The sequence below is a fragment of the Leopardus geoffroyi genome, chromosome B3 (genome assembly GCF_018350155.1).
Source record: "Leopardus geoffroyi isolate Oge1 chromosome B3, O.geoffroyi_Oge1_pat1.0, whole genome shotgun sequence".
Lineage (NCBI taxonomy): Eukaryota > Metazoa > Chordata > Mammalia > Carnivora > Felidae > Leopardus > Leopardus geoffroyi.
This window is the reverse complement of record NC_059337.1, coordinates 72,079,654-72,091,694: the sequence shown is the minus strand read 5'-3', so window position 1 is coordinate 72,091,694 and position 12,041 is coordinate 72,079,654. Positions and strand designations below refer to the sequence as shown.

The following is a 12,041-nucleotide window of genomic DNA, read 5'->3' as shown; positions in this document are numbered from 1 at the left end:
CCTTCTCTCTCTGCCCCTCCCACACATTCTCTCTCTCAAAATAAATAAATAAACTTTAAAACATAAAATAAAATAAGTCACAGAGAGGAAAAAAAAAAGTACAGCAGAGGAAACATAGTCAATAATACGGTGATAAGGTTGTATGGTGACTGCACTTACTGTGGTGAGCACAGAGTAATGTATAGACTTGTTGAATCATTATGTTGCACACCTGGAACGAATATAACATTGTATGTCAGCTATAGTCCAATAATAAATTTTAAAATATTTGCTTGCTAAAAAAAAAAAAAAAAACAAAAAACAAAAAACCTCTCTCTTGTCTTTTTACAGGGTTGTTTTGAGATAGACCATCATTCCTGCCCCTTCACAGCAACATGCTAGACTGTTGAGGGTGGTACTCATGGGGCTGTCTCTAAGAACTGCACAATACTCCATGATTTTATCTGTTTTTCTGTTATCCATTCTACCAGGAGGACTGCACACCAGTTTGCCTCCAAATTCCCTGCTACTATTCTAGTCCTTCAAATTCTTTCTTTCTTTTAATGTTTTATTTACAGTAAAACCTTGGATTGCAAGTGACTTGTTCTCCGAGTGTTCCACAAGAGGAGCAAACATTTTTAATAAATTTTAACTTGATAAACGAGCAATGTCTTGCAATACAAGTAGTATGTGATGTCAAACGTCACATGGTCACAACTGAGCCAATGGTTCTTGAAATTGGCTTTGATATACAAGTGCTTTGGATTACAAACATGTTTCTTGAGTGAATGATGCTCATAAAACAAGGTTTTACTGTATTTTTGACAGAGAGAGAGAGAGAGCACAAGCAGGGTTGACCACGGAGAGAGGGGAACAGAGGATCCAAAGCAGGCTCTGAGCTGATAGCACTGAGCCTGATGCAGGGGTCCAACCCATGAACTGAAAGATCATGACCTGAGCTCAAATTGTGACTTATCTGACTGAGCCACTCAGGTGTTCTCAAGTTATTTCATTTTCTGTTTAATTCAGCCAGTTAGTTTCTGATATTTGTAACTATTAACCCTGACTGTTAGTGGAAACAAGTCTGGAAGGAAGGAAAGAGTTAGGAGGTCATTATTATAAACCAGGTGATGACGGTGTGGGGAAGAATGTTGGAGGAATAAGAGATTATTGGATTGGGAATATATTTTGGATATAAAGGAGACAGAATTTTCTAAAGGATTGGATAAGGAAGAGGAAGAAAATAAGGTAACCAAGGATGACTCCTGGGTTTTTGGCTAGCACAGCTCTGTGATTGGTAGTGCCATTTAATTGAAGTGGGAAAGACCGAGGGAGAACGTTTTTCTAAGGGTAGAAATTGGAAGTTCTGCTTCGGTCATGCTCCACTCCAGATTCCCGTTAGGCGTCCACGCGGAGATGATATACGAGCCTGGGGTTCTACACAAAATCACATCTGGAGCTACAAGCTTATGGGATCAGCAGCAAATAGAGTATTTAAAGTCATAGGACTGGATGGAATCATTAGGGAAATCGTATATATGAAGAAGATGGCCATGAAATGAAGCCTGAGGCAACTGATATTTTAGATATTGGGAAGAGGAGGAGGATCCAGAAAATTTAATATAAGATATGAAAAGATAGAAATAATTAGTGAACTTGACAAAGGCATTTTCATGCAGTTGTGTGGAGAAAAGCCCAGGCTTTACTTCCTTTTTCCCTCCCTCCAACTTTCTCTTTCTTCCTACCTGGAATGCAAATAAAATGCCTGACGCTACTGTAGCCCTGTTGGGTCATTATATGCACTTGAGAATGGAAGTTTTGTGCTAAAGATCTCGGAGCAGGAAGACAAAGGGCCCCTGGGTCCCTAGTGACAACATGGAACCATACTATCTACCTCTGAGCCTCTATCACATAAAGGAACACAAAACTTACCTTTTTAAAAAAAATGTTTATTTATTTTGAGAGAGAGAGAGAGAGAGTGCATGTGCGAACAGGGGAGGGGCAAAGAGAGAGGGAGAGAGAATCCCAAGCAGGATCTGTGCTGTAAGCACAGAGCCCGACATGGGACTCGATCCCACAAACTGTGAGATCATGACCGAAATCATGAGTCAGACACTTAACCAACTGAGTCACCCAGGCGCCCCAAACCTTATTTTATATATGACTCCAATTTAGGTTTCCTGTTATATGAGACTAATCCTAATTCACACTGACATAGGAGAGCAAAGAAAAGAGGCAATGTCCTTATAGAAACAAAGTTATTTAAAAAAAGGGGGGGAGATACTATAACATATTTCTAGGCTGATAGGAATAATTATACAGAGGAGGAAAAGATGATGTAGAAGAGAGAAGGTATAATTAGAGGAGCAAAGCAAGTGAGGAAGGAAAAGGGGTTGGAGTCCCATACACAGATGAGGGGATTGACCTGAGATTGTATAATGAGAGAAGACAGACAAGTACAGGCCCAGGCAGTTTGATAGCTTTGGTGAGGAAGAGGAAGTAGTGTTCAACTGGATTCTTCTATTTTCTCAATAAAATATGAAGTGAGTCATGAAGTTACTTTAATAATAGTTTATCTGTAAAATGGAGATAATAGTGCTTGCTTCCAAGGGTTAATGTTCATGTATTTAGGTCACATACAGTATATAGGTCATGGCTAGGTTTGCTGTACTGAAATCTCCAGGAGGCCTAATTGCACAGCAAGAAATGACGCTCGAGGGGTGACTGGGTGGCTCAGTCGGTTAAGTGTCCAACTTCGGCTCAGGTCATGATCTCATGGTTTGTGAGTTCGAGTGCTGCATTGGGCTCACTGCTGTCAGTACAGAGCCAGCTTTGGATTCTTTGTCCTCCTCTCTCTGTCCCTCCCCCCTCATGCTTGTGCTCTTTCTCTCTCTCTCTCTCTCTCTCTCAAAAATAAATAAACATTGGAAATAAAAAAAAAAAAAAGAAATGACACTTGGAAGTAGCTAATGCTTCCTATGGATTTTGTGACTAGGTTATATTTCTAGGGCATAGAATGGATTATATGAACCTGGAACTCAGGTGTTAGTTGGGGTGATGAGCCCTGACATTCTCTCCCAAGGTTCAAAATGGAAGAAAGTTCTGTTGTTCCTGGCCCTTACGGTTGAGGTCACTGAACTTTGGGCACAGCCCCATGAGAAACAAGGGAAGGTCTGGGAATCTGCTCCAACTTTTTCCTCATTCTCTCATCCTCAAGGTCCTTGAACTTTGGCAAACCCTCATTGTCTGTTCTAGTCTAAGTGGTCACTTTGTAATTTGTATTATCATCTGAGTTGATGTAATTTGTTGGGGAAAATAGGTGTCTGAAATAGTGCACCAAATCAGTTAGGTCTTTTATCAACCCTCCCTTCCAGTTCTCATAAAGTTCTCTCATGCTTAGAGGCCATATAGAAAAAGTCACACCGGATGTGAGAATCCTTAGTCAGCAGTGTGGCACTCTAGCCAACTCAACCCTGCAGTGGACTGGGAACTCTGTCTCCCCCGATTGACCATTCCTACCTAATATTAGATGAAAACCTGTCTCCAGATTAGCTTTGAACCACTGGTATTAGTCTACTTCCGGAGTCACACCGGTCTTCATATATGGTGATCACTTTCATCTCTGCAAGTTTTCTTTGCAGGCTAAACAACCACTAAGCCAGTGTTTTTCAATATGTGGTTAGTGGATATTTTACTTCAGAATCAACTTTACAGCTTAAAAAAAAAGAAAATTCTTGAGTCCTAACTTCTAAAGACTAAATTGGTATCTCTTGGGGTAAAGCCCCAGAATTTGCACTTAAAAAAATTTTTTTTTTAACATTTATTTTTGAGAGACAGAACATGAACAGGGGAGGGGCAGAGAAAGCCGGAGACACAGAATCCTAAATAAGTTCCAGGCTCTGAGCTGGCAACACAGAGCCGGATGCCTGGCTCAAACTCACAAACTCCGAGATCATGACCTGACCTGAGATCATGACCTGACCTGAAGTTGGATGCTTAACCGACTGAGCCACCCAGGCGCCCCCAGAATTTGCACTTTTAATTAATTTAGCAATGGATTCCATGCACTCTGATGTTTTAGGACCATTGCACTAAAATCCATGAGCCAAGGGACCATGCTACTCTTGTCCACCACTGTAATCTCCACACCCGGCACAATATGTGCAATGTAGTACTCAACAATTATCGAATGAATGAATGAATGAATGAATGAGTGAATGAACGAAGGAGTGATTGAATGAGTGAATGAATGAATTACAGCAAGAGGCTGTGATTATTCCTTCAGAAACCACGTTCCCTTTACCTTATGTCAGGCAATGGTTCTCAAACATTTTATAAAAAAAATTTTTTTTAACGTTTTATTTATTTTTGAGACAGAGAGAGACAGAGCATGAACGGGGCAGGGGCAGAGAGAGAGGGAGACACAGAATCGGAAGCAGGCTCCAGGCTCCGAGCCATCAGCCCAGAGCCCGACGCGGGGCTCGAACTCACGGACCGCGAGATCGTGACCTGAGCTGAAGTCGTCCGCTTAACCGACTGAGCCACCCAGGCGCCCCGGTTCTCAAACATTTTGATGTCAGGATCCCAAAGAACTTGTCTTAGAAAATCCCAGAAAAATGCAAGACTTTACAAACACATATTCTATTGGCCATTAAAGTGGATGACGTCATCGCACTTCCTGTAGCCTCTGGAAAACTCTAGGTACTCATAAAAGAATGAGAAAAAAAATATTAGGGTTATTATGAAAATAGTTTTGACCTCCAGGATTTCCTGAAAGGACTACTTTTAGTGAACGACTGCTAGAAGGGATGTTTTAACCATCAAGGCGGTATAACATGGTGGTTAAGTGCATGAACTCTAGAGTAAGGACTGCTGGATATGATTGGCTCTTTCACTTACCAGCTGGTGACATCAGTGTGTGACACTACTCGACCTTCCTGTGCTTCATTTTCCTTATCTGTAAAATAGGGATAATAGTGCCTGCTTCTTAGCGATGTTATGAGAATTAGGTGAGTTAAAACACTGTAAGTGCTTGAGACAGTGTCAAGCACGTAGTAAGCATGACAAAGGTACATGTAAATATTATTATTAGAAATGTAGGTCGGGCACCTGGGTGGCTCAGTCGGTTGAGTGACCAACTCTTGATTTCCGCTCAGGTCACGATCCCAGGATTGTGGGATTGAGACACACGTTGCCCTCTGCCTTAAGTGTGGAAACTGCTTAGACTTCTCTGCTTCTCTTTCTCTGTCTCTGTTTCTGCCCCTCTCCCCCATTCTTGCTTTCTCTCTCTGATAAAAAAAAAAAAAAAGAAATGAAGGAATTAGGTATCATTAGTAGTAGCAGTAGTATAAATGCTACATAATTGCTCATAACTGTTATTTTCTCAGGCCCCTTCCAAAGGCCTTTTCATGAACACAGACCACATTTGCAGCCCTTCTGTCCTGAAACCCAGTGGCCAGCTGTAGTCAGAGGTCACAGTTTGACCACAGGTTTCTAACTGCTTCTCTGACTTGTTTTGAAATTCCCGGGTGCTGTCTGTCACACATTGCTCCAAAAGCAATTTCTCCTCTGCAGCACTGAATATGATTTGGTTGCATCCTCGTTCTTTTTGCCTTTGCCTTTTTGAAAGGTACTTCTCCCTCACAATAATGACATTTTTGAGTCTGTGAGTTAGCTATGCAAGAGGTTTATTTTTTTTTTCTTTCTAAGCACGTGCTTACTTGTTTCTGAATATTCTCTTCCATTTTCAGTGTAATAGTTTCCAGATTCTTTGGTGTTATTTACCTTTAAAACTTTACCTTTTGGAGGTGCCTGGGTGGCTCAGTCAGTTAAGCATCTGACTCTTGGTTTCGGCTCAGGTCATGATCTCACAGTTCATGAGATGGAGCCCCATGTTGGCCTCTGTGCTGATGGTGAGGAGCCTGCTTGGGATTCTGTGTCTCCCTCTCTCTTTGCCCCTCCCCTGCTCATGCTCTCTCTCTCTCTCTCTCTCTCTCAAAAATAAGTAAATAACTTTTAAAAATTTTTAAAAGAAAGATCTCATCTGCCCAGATTATATAAATATATACCTATATTTCTTCTCATATTTTTATGGTTTTGATTTTTTTCATTTAAGTTGTTAATCATCTAGAGTTTATTTTGGCGTAAAGTCGATGATAGAAGTATAACTTAATTTATTTGCAAATGGGTATTCATTTGTTCCAACATCATTTATTGAAAAAAATCATTTCTTTTAAGATTTTATTTTTAAGTAATCTCTACACCCAGTGCGGGGCTTGCACTTACAACCCTGAGATCAAGAGTCCCATGCTCCACTGACTGAGCCAGCTGTGCCCTGAGAAAAATCAGTTTGTAATTTACTGACTGTTGAGAAATAGTGCCATTAAAATATATTAAATCTCTGTATATACTTGAGCTCTCTTTTTAAATATATATTTTTAAGTAAGTTCTATACCCAACATGGGACTTGAAATCAAGAGTTTCATACTCAACCAACTGAGCTAGCCAGGCGCACCCACTTGAGCTTTTTTTTTTTTTTTTTTTTTTTTTTTTTTTACTCTATTCTGTTCCATTCATCTATCTGTCTATTCTGGCGCCAATACCACACTGTTTTAATGTTTTTAATCTTTAAAATATATATTAATAGCTGATAGACCAGGTCTCACCTTATTACTTTTTGTTAGAAGCTTTCTCTTTCCTTTCCTCTCTTCCTTCCTTCTTTTCATGATCATTTGTTTATTCTTCTAGAAGCACTTTACAGCAACCATTGAGAACAAAGTGAAAAACTTGAAGTAGCAGCTGTGGAAACTGACAGCTGCCAATAGTAGTATTATGGTGTAGCCTTTAAGATCTAGTTGCAGTTTGAGATCACGAATTTGTTGTGGCACCAGCTGCCACATTTGAATGATTTTCTGCAATGGCATTATTATTGTTAATGTTTCAGCAGACTGAATAAGTCAGAATATTGCACGGGAGCTTGTATGTTGAGTAGAATGCCTTTTAAGGTTCCTTCTGGCTTAGTCTATTTATTCAGTAAATATTGAATGTCTCCTATACGTCATTCACTTGGCTAAGTTCTGAGGTCTTAAGGACAAACAAAATGTTTCTCACTTCAAAGGTGGACACATAAATGATACTTTCAATTGTAGGGGAAGAAAAAACTTCTCTATCCTCTTAGGTTTAGTAGCTGGAGTTTGCAAATTAGATTGACATAAGTCAAATTAACAGGATAAAAGGCATACAAATTTTTATGTTAATATTTTAATTTTTATGTGCACAGAGGGCTTTCATAGAGAAGAGATGGAGACCCAAAGAGGAGATTAGATACAAAGCATTACATACCATTTAATTTTTTTTAAGTTTTTTTTTTAATGTTTATTTTTGAGACAGAGAGAGGCAGAGCATGAATGGGGGAGGGTCACAGAGAGAGGGAGACACAGAATCCAAAGCAGGCTCCAGGCTCTGAGCTGTCAGCACAGAGCCTGACACGGGGCTTGAACTCATGGACCAAGAGATCATGACCTGAGCTGAAGTCGGACACTCAACCGACTGAGCCAACCAGGCGCCCCATTACATACCATTTTAATAAAGAGTCAGAAATTAGGGGATCCTGGCTGGCTCAGTCGGAAAAGCATGGGACTCTACCTCGGGGTTGTGAGTGCGAGCTGCACGTTGGATATAGAGATTACTTAAATAAATAGAACTTTAAAAAAAAAGTTTGAGATTATAATTGACAAGACAAAGGAAAGGGGTTTGGGCTTCGAGGGGAGGTAAATTGTAGAAAAGCAAATATATGGGGGAAATTGATGGAAGATAAGGGTTATTTTAGTAAGGTTTGTTTGTGCAGACCCATCACAGTGGTGGCACTCCGTCTGCAGTGATAATGCTAGTCTTTCCTCCTCCTGCTCGGGGAGAGGGGAGGGGAAGACCTTCACAAAGGGAACTTTATATCCCACTTTAAGGCAGATGGGGGAAGGCAGAGAGTTCTTTCTGAGTTTGCTGCTTCTTATTTGCCTTCAGCTCCAAACAATCCTTATGCCGATGTGGCATATTCTGATCCCCTTCACAATAAAATGTTGTAAGTATAGAACTACGCATAGAGCACTAAGGCAGTATTGAACAGTATAGTATAGTCTGGGTGCTAGTGGGAGACGTCAGGGAAGCTTCCCAAAGTAGGTGAGTACGGAACTGAGTCTTTAAGGATCAGTAGCTATTGTGAAGGGCTGTTGTAGGGCTAGGACTAGATACAACAGTTTGAATAACGCATGTAAGAAAGAAATATATGCACTGGGTGCGCCTGGATGGCTCAGTCGTTGAGCGTCCGACTTTGGTTCAGGTCATGATCTCACGGTTCATGGGTTCAGATCCCACATTGGGGTGTGCGCTGACAATGCAGAGCCTGCCTGGGAGTCTCTCTCTCTGCCCCTCACCCTGCTTGCTCTCTCTCTGTCTCAAAATAAATAAATAAACTTAAAAAAAAAAAAAGAAATATATGTGCCCAAATCAGATGTTCTGACTTATTTTTTCATGATATGGCTTTCACCTCCTACTAGTGTTTTCATTTATTTATTTAATTTTTTCCATGATCTGTGATTTTGTTTTTAATTATCTTAAGCCTTAACACATAATTTACAAATTTGTGTTGATGACATATCTCCTCTACTTTAACCCACGAGTTGGCAATAGCCATTACCAGTCATACATATATATGGTAATTCCACAGTTGTGTTTTAAATAGCTGTTTAGAACACAACCCCAAATTATAACTTCGTAAAGAATTCACAAGCCAAGTCTGCTGCTATACCTTATACCTGAATTTTAAAAGCATCTGACCTTACAGATCATCTATAAAATGTGAGAATTGTTAATATTCTTGATTTAATGTTATACATTAACCACACTAAAATGCCTTTCATTAAGCAAAAGGCAACATTTTAAATGGCATAGTTAAGACTAAAAAGATAAAGTGGACATTGCCAGCTTATCTTCAGCCCTTGCCTTTAACAGGCTAACAAACAACTTGAAACACAGCTGAGTCTTGCTGTTCTGATACAGTGAAGGGATTTCCTTAGTGTTTAAATATATTAATATAATATAAATCTATTTTATATAAATCTAAATATAAAAATATAAATCTAAATATATACATTTGTATAAATCTAAATATAAAACCAATCTCCTGTAAGTTTAAACATGGAATTTACCATCTCTGTGAGAAGCTGAACATTATTAATTAATTCCAATCTATTTTTCGAAGGGGAAAATGGGGACAGCACTTGCTGAACCAGAATTACTATCAAAGTTTAAAAAGCTGATCATATTCATTTAACCACAAACTAATCTTATTTAAATCAGGACTGTCCAAAAGAAATAGTCCATGATCTGAATTCTGGTGTATGAGATCAATTTAAATATGGTACACATAAAAAAAAAAGTCATGAGACATTTTTGTTTTGTAATAAATAAGGCAATCGCCAAATATTACTCCTTAGTAGCTTTTTTGAGATAAGCTATCAAGTCTGCTCTTTCCGCTGCCTTCGTAATGCCAGCGAAGATCATTTTTGTTCTAGAGTATACTTCCTGGGATTCTTCAAGTACTCTATCAGTGTCTCCTCTCCCCAGGTGACTCCTTTGTTCTTGTTGGCATCCGTGTAAGAAAATGCAGGGGCTTGACCTGTCTTTTGCCCAAATAAACCATGGAGATTTAGCCCAGTCTTGTGCTTGCCTCCCTTTTCCACAGTATAGCACTGAGCACACTTCTGAACAAAAATCTTGCCCTTCTCAAAGGGACCCAATTTTTTTTTTAACGTTTATTTATTTTTGAGAGAGGGGAGAGAAAGAGAGTGAGACTGGAAGAGGGGAAGAGAGAGAGGGAGACACAGAATCTGAAGCAGGCTCCAGCCTCTGAGCTGTCAGGCTCAGACTCTGGGCTTGAACTCACGAACTGTGAGCTCATGACCTTAGCCAAGGTCTGATGCTTAACCGACTGAGCCACCCAGGTGCCCCTCAACATCACCCATTTTTAAATCACTCTTTGGTCGTGCATGAAATGAAGGTGCCTGCTCATAAACCATGGGCCCTGCTCTCTATTTATTTTTTATTTAAGTAATCTCTATGCCCAATGTGGGGCTTGAACTCAGAACCCTGGGATCAAGAGTCGCCAGCTCTACTGACTGAGCTAGCCAGGAGCTCCCTCTACTAGTGTTCTAATTGTTTTGCCTTCTCAGTAATGTCTGCAACAAACAGCACTGACCCCCACCCTCCAGCCCATCACTGAGTCAATACTGTCATTGTCATCATCATCATATCATCATCATCCCTGGGCTAATCAAAAAGAAAATAGTGAGAGGCCTAGGGGCACCTGGGTGGCTCAGTCAGTTAGGTGTCTGACTCTTGATTTTGGCTCAGGTCGTGATCTCACAGTTTGTGAGATCGAGCCCCGAGTCAGGTCCCGGGCTGACAACATGGAGCCTGCTTGGGATTATCTCTCTCCCTATCTCTCTCTCTGTCCCCTCCCCATTTGTGTGTATGCTCTCTCTCTCTCTAAAAAAAAAAAAAAAAAAAAAAAAATTAAAAATAAATAAATAAAAGAGTGAGAGTAAGAGGGTGAAGTGCAAAGATAGGGTGGAAGTGTCTATCATAAACATTAATAATTTTTTTTTAAATGTTAAGGCTGCATGCCAATGCCACCTTCCTCAGATTGCTGTCACTTAAGAGTGAAGGGAGAGGATGTGGGAGATGGCACTGGAAAGGCAGGCAGGGGCCAGGTCATAGGGGTCATTGTATCATTTTTAAAAACTTGAATTTGGTGCATCTGGGTGGCTCAGTGGGTTGAGCATCTCACTCTTGATTTCAGCTCAGGTCACAATCTCACAGTTTGTGGAATCGAGCCCCAAGTGGGGCTTTGCGCTGACAGTGAGGAGACTGCTTGGGATTCACTGTTTCCCTCTCTTTCTGCCCCTCCCCCGTTTGCTCTCTCCCTCTCTCTCTCTCTCTCTCTCTCTCCAAATAAATAAATAAACATCTAAAAAAATAACAAAATAAAAAAACTTGGACTTGATTTTATAGGTGATGGGGACAACTGAAGGGCTTTTAAGCAGGGAAGCCATGTGGTCACATTTGTGTGGTTACATGGAAGATGTATAGGAGAAGGACAAGCCTGGAGGCATAGAAACTTTATGAAGATTTTCCTGTGGTCTAGGTGAAGAAGTGAGGGCTTAAGGTGGGGCAGTGGTGAAGGAGAGAACTGATTCAAGAGCAGGAGGAGAATCTATAGAACATGGGGAGCATTTGGCCATAGGAAATGAGGGAGAAGAGTTTAGCATGCAGCTTGTGTAAACAAATGAAAATATCAGTTAAGACAGAAAATTCAGAGGAGGAATAAGAGGCGGACAGTGGGGGTAGGATTTCAGGCTTGGGATGTGCAATATGGCTCTTGTAGGCCTTTGTACGTCTCTTCTTTTTCAGTATAAGAATCTGGGTGAAGTTAGACATTAAGATCTTGAAATCTTATATCTCTCTAAGGCATTGGTTTTCAAGGAGGAGGCTGTTTTGCTCCCCAGGAGACATTGGCAATGTCTGAGTCAGTTTCAATTGTCACAACTGGGGGAGGGGGGGAGGGGTGCTATTGGTATCTAGTGGTTAGAGGTCAGGGCTGCTGCTAAGCATTCTACATTCCCCAGGACAGCCTTTCACAACAAAGAGCTATCTGGTCCAAATGTCAGTAGTCAGGGTTGATAAACTCTGTTCTAGAGACTCGAGGAATCTTTTACACCTTACTTTACAATTTTGCCCAGGGCCAGGCATTCAAATTAGAGAGGATGGATGTGTCAATTAACAACATCACCATTGATGAAAAACCAAATCCTACTGTTGTAAAATAAATTAGAGGTCATCTGTTCTTTTTTTTTTCATGTTTATTTATTTTTGAGAGAGAGAGAGAGAGACAGAGCATGAGTGGGGGAGGGGCAGAGAGAGAGGGAGACACAGAATAGAAGCAGGATCCAGGCTCTGAGCTGTCAGCACAGAGTCTGACGCGGGGCTTGAACTCAAGAACTGTGAGA

The 12,041-nt window shown here is 40.6% G+C and overlaps 1 pseudogene; it reads right to left on the bottom strand.

The window, feature by feature from the left end:
- Positions 1–9,407: 9,407 nt before the first annotated feature.
- Positions 9,408–9,785, bottom strand: LOC123583688 (annotated as a pseudogene).
- Positions 9,786–12,041: the final 2,256 nt, after the last annotated feature.